The 9,362-nt window shown below is 33.4% G+C and overlaps 1 pseudogene; it reads left to right on the top strand.

Annotated features, from left to right (window-relative positions):
- The first annotated feature begins 277 nt into the window (after positions 1-277).
- Positions 278-2,987, top strand: LOC149544827 (3'-N-debenzoyl-2'-deoxytaxol N-benzoyltransferase-like; annotated as a pseudogene).
- Positions 2,988-9,362: the final 6,375 nt, after the last annotated feature.

Raw genomic sequence — 9,362 nt, 5'->3', positions numbered from 1 at the left:
GGTTTGTGCCGTCAATTTGATAATTAATTTAACAATGCTGACATGCCTCACATGCATTACAATTAGATATCATTCACCATCTTCTTTTCCATCTCAGAAAACACAAAAATAATTGCTTCTCGAGTATCACGAGTTTCATTAGTCAACTATATTAATACAAATGTGTGAAGCAAAATATTTCAACATTTTGGCCACTTGTTAGTTGGAGCAATGTATATAAGGGTTCTCTTACACCTTGTTTTATTCACACATTCTGAGAATTAGAAGAAGAAGAAGAATGGAGAAAGGTGGGACAAGTAGAGATTTGAAAGTAAAGAGGTGTGAGTCATTCATGGTGGCTCCTTCTCTGCCTTCACCCAAAGTTGTTCCCCCCATCTCTGGTGTAGGAGCACCTTAAATATTCAAGCAACAGTTGAAGATTATAAAGACCACAAAGATCCTCAAAAAAAATCAAAAGGAAGGAATGTATAAACAAGGTCATCAAATCAATTGGGTAGTCTTGGAACCTATCATGATGCTAAAATAATATTAGGTCTTCAAGATAGGTTTAGGTATAGAAATGAGTTTAATGTTTAATAAAAAAATTGTATGGTTTTTCAAGTTCAAACATTAAATAAAAAAAGGTAACAGTTGGTTTAGAGGGAAGTTTAGTTTGTAATAATTCTAAAATACCCAACTCAACGATGATAGTTGGTTGGAGTCATTTATTATAGGGTGTCTTATAAATTGGAAAGAGTCTCTAATGTAAAGAGGAGGGAAAATGTTGGAAGACTAGTATGTATGGACTCGTGAACAGCAATATTAAAACTTAGATATTCTGCATCTCAAATTGCATATTGCGGTCCATAAACTAATTGGTTGGCTCTACAAATGCACTAATAAGGTTTCCTTCATCATTCCAAGTACTTTGTTGATAAGTTTCATGTTATTATAGGTTTGTTGTTATGCCTATTGCAGAACCAGTAGATTTCTCTTAATTATTTATTTGTTGTAGTAGGTTTTAAAGGAAATGAATATCTTTCCATGAGGATGAAGGCCTGATACTCATGTAAAGAGTTATTCTAACATGTATGATATATTACTAACCAAGCACATGCAGAATTAAACAAGATAGGGATTCTACCCAAACAAGGGGTTTATTTGCTGATTGGAGACATTAAACAATGTACATGTGAAGGTGAATTCATTGTTAGTTGGGATTGGAAGTGTGTGTAATCAAGTGATTGAGAAAGCCCTAGTTCAAGAGTAAGAAGTGCTAGGAGGAGTCTACCATATGGTTCCTTTTTAAATTGTATCATTTATTATTTGATTGTCACTATTGTGATTGCTCCTCATTACTCTCCTCCATTGACAATCCATTCCCTATCAAACTATCTTCAATTCAATCTTAGTTTACAATGCCCATCACACTATTTCTGCTCATCCTACAAATATTATTCAAGAGGCTCTCTCAAAATTGTTGGTGTATTATTTTCCCTTAGTTGGAAGGCTCAGATGCAAAGAGAATGGGGAATTTGAAGTGGACTGCACAGATGAGAGTGCTTTCTTTGTGGAAGCAATGGTGGATAACACTCTTTTAGTCTTGGGGGATTTGAATGAGGTCACACCATCATTTCAACAACTACTCTTTTCACCACCATTTAGTACTACTACTATTGAGAGCTTCCATCTCTTGGTTGTATAGGTAATTCTTGTCAATACTTTTCTATGACAATATTAATATGAGAATTCAGTTGGGCAGTTTTTAAATCAAATTTATCAATCTATATTTCATGAATTTAGTGGTTTATAAGAACTATCTTTACTACATATTACTTTATTTTATCTTAAAAGTTTGATCTAAGAAGCTTTTCTCTAACCATTTCAATTTACACTTTCAAATGGGACCTTTCAAGACTTAAATCATCATATTTTCCTTTAAAATGTCTAATTCTTGCAAAATTCATGATGCCCAAATATGTGGGATGCAGTATTGTAGGGTCACCCCTTATAATAGTGTTTCAATATGCGATTTTTTAATGAGATGCATCCGTTTATTTTATTATTATTGTCGCATACTTGATTCATATAGGTAACTCACTTTACATGTGGTGGTTTTTTTGTGGGAGTGAGTTTCCATCATAACATATGTGATGGAGTAGGAGCGGGTCAATTTCTTAAAGGGCTTGCAAAAATGGTAAGGGGAGAGGCTAGACCCTCCTTAAAACCAATATGGAATAGAGAGATATGGAAGCCAAAAGACCCTATAAACCTCCAACTTTATCACTTGGAATCTATTCAAGAGGGTATGAATATTCCACACCAACCTTCAATAAAAGATGAATCAATTCAAGCCTCACTAGTTATCAATTATCAATTTTGATGCTATAAAATCTATCAAAAAATACTTTATAGAAGAAAGTGGAGAATCTATCTCTACATTTGAAGTGATTGCAGCACTAGCTTGGCAAGCAAGGAAAAAGGCTCTTAACATTCCAAGTTGTCAAAATGAGAAACTTATTTTTGCAATGAATATGAGGAAGCTAGTTCATCCCCCTCTCCCTCAAGGATATTATGGTAATGCTATAGGTGTGGCATATTCAATAGATATTGTGCAAGACCTCATAAGTGGATCATTATTGTGAGCTACACATATTATAAAAATGTCAAAGTCAACTTTAATTGATGCAAACTTGATGCCAAGCATAGTGACACATCCATGTACATCAAATGTAGATAATGCACAAGACAATTTTCTTTTATTAAGTGATTGGAGGCACTTGGGATTTCATGAAGTGGACTTTGGTTGGGGAGATGCAAAAAGTGTAAGTTCTCTATTACCTATGAGGAAAAGGTTAGCTCAACCAGATTATCTCATCCTTCTTCAATCTCCTAAGCACATGCCTTGTGGAATCAAGACACTAATGTCTGTGCCTATGTCAATGACTAATGCATTCCAAGTAGAAATAGAATCTATAATTAAGGAATATATGGATAGAAAGGTTTAGAATTATTCATAAGATGATTAAAGCACATTTCTCTAGAATAAATCATGTAAAAATATAGGTGATGTCATCTTGGATGTATTCACTCTTTTCAAAAAAAAGTGTTTTTGCCTAATGAATAGGTGAATGTGAGATCATGATGGGTGGAAGAGTTGAAATGGGAAAAAAAAAACATTTTGAATGAAATGGGTGCTAGTATTTATTTTTATAATTCTTATTTCTTCCTCAAATTCTTAAGAATTATCTTCATTTATGTAAGTGCCACTCTCAAAACTTATCCATGATCCACTTAAACTAACTTAAAAATTATTTAAAAAATTAACTTCAAGCATGATAATTTTTAAGAATTAAATTTAAAAACATGAGTCGTATATGCAACATAAACGTTTATTGTTCTTAAAATATATTTTGTTCCTAATTAAAAATCTATTAGCATTAGTCGAGCCTTTTATAGACAAATTTTTATGTTTATTTATGGATGGAGTGGTACTAAATTTTTAAAAAGTAGAAGATAAAATTAATAGCTTTCCTAAGGCTTTATCCTCTCTATTTTCATTATACATGGAAAATGATCTATCTTGGTCCTAGTTGTAAGGTGCCTATTTTTTCAAATTGAAGATGCTAGATTATATTTTTAGAAAAATATTATAAAAATAATTCTAATAGAAAAGAGATAAAGGGGAAAAGTAAAAATGTATGAGGTTCTCTCTTCTTTTTTCGTACAAAGCCAAGTGTAAATGCCATTGTATCATGGCGTAGAAAAATTGTATAACAACATAACTATGTTTCCATATCTAGTTGGAGACATTAAAATTGATAAAATTAATGTGTCCACCATAAGGATGAAGAGAAAGGGAGGCAAGAAGTCACCTTTTTTGATACCCCTTGCTCCTTGTAAAAAACTGCATGGTTCACTATTTACTAGAATTGATTATTCAAAAAAACAAAACATTCCCAGACCCACCCCAGTCATTGTTTGTAAAAATAAAATTCTTTCATAATATCATAAGCCTCTATTATACATTGTCTTATGCTTTGCTAACATCAAATTTAATTATCATGCCTTTCAAATTTTCCTTGATTGAATGAAACACATCATGAGCTATGATCACTCCATTAGCAAAGTTCCATCCTTGGACAAATCCACTTTGCTTGAAAGAAGTGATTTCAGGGTTTATGCCCTTTAACCTATTTGCCATAACATTTTAAATGGTTTTATAAATTAAATTACATAATGGGATAAGTGTATATTCAAATAAGAATGTTATCTCCTTCTTAGGAATCAAAGATTTATTTGTATTATTCATATATATGCTGGTGGTTTTCCCCAAATTGGGTTACCACATTAAATCCTAGTGTCAAACTTGTGTGGATATTATTATAATGTTTTATTGATTAATGTTTACAATCTACAAATCTATAATTTTAGAATGGTGGATAGCTAGATAATGTTGCTAACAGTCTATAGTAGAGACTGAGCAATGAAATGATAAGATCTTGTTAGTCTAAAAATTTTAGTTGCCATTGTATACATCTTCTCTCTTCATTTCTCTCTTTCAAGTCAATTTTTTTGAACTTTATTGTCTCATCTCTTTTTTGTTTCACCCTACCAAATGTGGCTTTCATGATTTATATCAATCCCTTCAAAGGTCTTGTGTCATTCTAGGTGTATAGAACTAAATCTATTATGAAATACCTATGATCAATTTTCCCAAACCTCTTTAAACCACTTTGTACCAAAGCTCAAAGGAGTTCAAACTAGTTCCATTGAAGGTTTTTAGACTAACACTTGTTTTGTAGATGGGACCTACCAAATGAATTGTGGGTTGCATTTGAACCACTTTGTGCCAAGGTTCGAAGAGGTTCAAATGAGTTGCAACATTGAAATATGACGTCGAGAGGTAAAATCAATGATTGGTATGATAGCTACCTTTAAAGCATGAAAAGTGACATCCTAATGATAATGGGAAGGTCATCTCAAATTTAGTACTGCCAAGTACAAATGATGAGTTGGCAGTGCAAGTGGAAAAGTCAAATTTCTTCTAATGAAAACTAGATCCAAATTGTCAAAGGGATATTAATGATGATTGGGATTTTTTTCCTAAGTGATCATTTAATGAAAGGACATCATAATTTAATGAAGCATGTATTCTACCTAGGATTATCTCACCATTAAGGCCTAAATATTTGTGGTACTTTTTAGGTATACAAATCTTTTTGAAACCCAGTTCGAGCTTATTTTTATTCTAGTCTACAAAACTGAAGGTAAAGTGGTGGACAGAGAAAGGGAAGTGTTTTTGGTTTTTAATTGTTTGTAGGTGAGTATTGTAAGCTTTTCTTTTTGCTCTTTTTATGTCATTTTTCTTCAAGAAGGGAGAACTTGGGAAGTGTTTATCCTCAAGTTGTAAGTATGACGTCTATTATGAATTTCTTTGGGAATACTTCTAGTCTAGAATGTCAGCAACTTGTAATTTCTAATACAAATCTAATGGGGGTCAAAGTGGAAAAATTGCAAGAAAATTTTTTGGAACAAGTGGAGATTAAGGGATGTCTTGAAACCTTGACTAATGGGCTCCTTGAAGTCGATGCCTTTCCTCATGCCTTGCCAAGCCTAGAATTACTCTAATATTATCTCAACCAGTATGATGTCAAGTGTAAAAGTATAGTAAAGAATAATGGTGATACCCTTAAATCAATTTCTAGGGAGACTATCATGCCAATCTTAAAATTTATTTAGTCTTCCTTTGCTAGTTTTATCCCTACTCAATCCTTACTTAAATTTTGAGAGGACTCTCAAAAGAATCATAATCAGATAGCCATAAAGTGAACTAAAACCTTTTATAGAGGAGGTTCAAGGCTCTGAAAAGTGTTAACTAAAGATCATATGAATCCTCACATACATGAACTAGGTTCCTTGTCTTGTAACACTATGATTAATGCCTTAGTAATTGGGAGTGATTCACTGAATTTAAATTTAGGGTTCTATCATGAAAGGAAGAATTTTGATAACATGAATTTTGCAAAACTAGTGTTGAACCTAGGAGATCGAATGCAATCATTGCCTCATATTGAATACCTATGGGAAGATTAAAATAATTAACATGAGGTCATGAAGAGGGATCACTCAAGGCTAACTATTCTCCAAATCAAAGCACTACAATTGAAATTCAATACAGAAGCACTTGTTGAAAATAGTTTAGATATTATTAAACCAAGATATATAGAAACAAGAAAACAAGCCCTCCCTAAAATTGATTAGAGTCAAGATGAAGAAGATGATATAAATCTTAGGTAAAGGTTCATACTAGAATATGCTCATAATTGCTTGCAGGGGAAGAAGTAGAAACCGACCATTTCAATGCAGATGGAAAAAACTAAAAGGGATGTTTCTTTATCACAATCCTCACCTTCTGATGTCCACCTTTTTTTTTGAATGATGCAAGTAGCATCCTATTATCCAAGAATAAAAAGGTTGTGGCCTCACTTAAACCAGCAACCAAGGCAACACCAGACCATCCAACGACCCCTAGAACAAGATCAAAAACTAAGTATGTGGCACCAATTCAAATAGTGGTTCAAGAACCTAACTTCATGGATTTGGAACTAGACAAAGAAGATAACATTACACTACCTAGAAATCAAGGGATGGACAAAGAAGTGTCTGACATTATGAATGTGATTCAGCAAGGCTTCATGACACCTACTAAATAGGATGAAGGGACGATAGTCACAAGTATTATTTCCCCTTGGCTAACTAGCTTGGGAAATGAAAAGTGTATCCTAAGATGAAATGTCCCTTTTTTCTGATTTTATATGATATTTCAAGCCGCTAATCAGATTTTCAAAATCAAAAAACTAATATTACAAAGATCCGCCAATTTCTCAATAAACCCCAAATCGGGTATGCCCAAAATAGTGCCAAAATCTTCACAACTTCACATATTATTAATAAATCTGTAAGTGGAAATTTTTTATAGAAATTTCAGCAGCATAACAGAATACAAAATGAAATTTCCAGATCTGTATAAAATTTACACAACAACTCCCAAATGGAGGACAAAAACAATACTCGTCAGGCTCTCGAAAATAACACAAAATAGCCCAGAATCACCACAAAACACTAATAATCTATCACAGAAGTTTAACCATGACCCAATACATATATTCAGCTCTATTTTAACATCTAAAGTCTGAAATATAGCAGCAACCCAAACTGATATGAAATACTCAACCGGAAACACCAAACTCTTACAAAAAACACACCCGAAAACCCACAAATCTGCACTGTTCAACATAAGGGCAAACTTTGCATGAGCTTGCACATGGAATGGCTTAAAACTCCCATCATTAACCTTCCCAAAAACCTAAAAACTCCCATCTTTGGGTCTCCTTCTCCACAGGTTTGGCAACCTCTGAAGAACAACAAAGCAATAAGTGAAAATCAAGTTCTGGAATGAGCCCAAAATGCCTCCAAACCCCTTAAAAGAGGGCATAACCCTAGCTCACGACCAAGAGGGGTTAATAAAATATATTTTAATAATAATTTTCATTTATTAGTCCATTAGCTTCCAAATATTATCCCCTTTTTTTGAAACTTCACCTTTTTGGGCCTACCTACCTTAGAAAATATTATTATTTTTAATTATTTGAAAAGGGGACGTGACATAAGACCTGTATCTTTCCTAGTCAAAGACATAGTTACTAAGTATGTCACTCACACTCCTAAAGTCAAGAAGGTGGAGAATAATGACTACTTTACCAAAGACCCTACTAAAGGGAAGGTGACGACTGAGATAGCCACTTATAAGAAAAGAAAAGGTGTGCATGAGGTGGAGACTGAAGATTTTGAGGTTACACAAATAGAATTGCAAGTTCTGAGTCAGGATACCAATAATCATCTATTTAAGTTCTCATTCGATCACATTTTGAACTAGTCAAAAAATGATAGCCAAGAAAAGAGGGAGTTGAAATGGTTAGTTATCACTATGGCTGAGTACATTGATTCTCTAATGAATTTTGGGGTGCTTCCCTTGATCCAAGCTCCCCAATCATTCAATCCTAACTCCTCTGACAGCAAGCAATTATTAAAGCAAATGTAAAGGGTAAAACTCTTCTTGGAAGCAATAAACACTTGAGGAGTTTTCATAGAAGAAGGAAATAGGTTCATCCAAGATTTCACTACTACCTATGCAGAAGGGGAGATCCTTCTCAGGGAGATCCAAACCCTCATACCATTGTGGGAATTCAATGAAGCTAGATCTTGGGAGATAGTGTTTCAAGTGCAAGAAGTTGAGAAATATGGAGTGATTAAATTCCTTGCTGAAAATCCTATAAAAAATAGTGGATCATTGTATGCTTTATATATTGAAAAGCAACATGAATTGGAAGAATTACCTGTTTGAAGCCACCATAGAGGAGGTGAAAGCAATTGAGAATGAAATAAAGGAAATGGACAAAGAATTTTTGATAGACATGTAGGTAATTAACCCCACTGACATACCACAGTTTGAGGAGGAAAAAATTGATTCAGAGGGTGTGATGAAAAGTTTCCAAGATGCTATCTAGCTAAGATTAAAGATAGCAATAATCCTACACCCCAAGGCTTTACCACAGTGGATAATTTTGAATCCATGTTGTATTTGAACTAGGAACACTTACCTAGATAGAGCAGGAGGATCAAAGAGCTAAAATGGAAAAAGGATGCCTACAAAGAAAAATTGTTGAGTTTGAGGAACCCACATTCTCACACCAGTCAAGAACTCATGATTGTATTCAAGAGCTAGAAACTAGTCAAGCAAGCAACATCAGGAGAAGATAATCCAGATGAAGTAGATTAGTCATAGGGCATGTCAGCTTTTGAGTCATTTTTCTTTCTAAAGGCTTTTTTGTTTAAAAGACTATCTTTAGTTAGTTATCATAATATCTTTGTAGTCAAGAGAGTTGGGTTTTATGGAGGCCTCATAATTGATACTATATATATTGGAACATAAAACTGGTTAGGGGTTAGATTTTAGATAGAGAAAGTAGTTCAAATAGTAGTTTCAACTAACAAATCTTTTTTTTTTTTTTTCGAAAGGAAATTTTGGTGATTTGGATGTTTATTTTGAGACTTTGAGCTCAAAAACATCTATCAATACACAGCATGGTTTAAAATTGTGTGTTTGAACTTTGATATAATGGTTACTTTATGATATTGGTTGTTGCTTAGCCCAAGTTATCATTCTTTCAGTGTTTTATTTAATATCTTTGAATTTCTTTTTTTTCAAGCTTGGGTGATTTGAGAAAATGTTGTGTTTCTTGGTTTACTTGAACTCCTTTGTAGTTTCTTAAAATTTCCCTTCATACCTAAGAATATGTGATAGTTCCTTAAGTACTTTC

Source organism: Cupressus sempervirens, chromosome 8 (assembly GCF_028749045.1).
Source record: "Cupressus sempervirens isolate cs-2001-9-10 chromosome 8, ASM2874904v1, whole genome shotgun sequence".
NCBI lineage: Eukaryota > Viridiplantae > Streptophyta > Pinopsida > Cupressales > Cupressaceae > Cupressus > Cupressus sempervirens.
The sequence above is the reverse complement of the archived record's forward strand: the minus strand, read 5'-3'. Positions and strand labels throughout refer to the sequence as shown.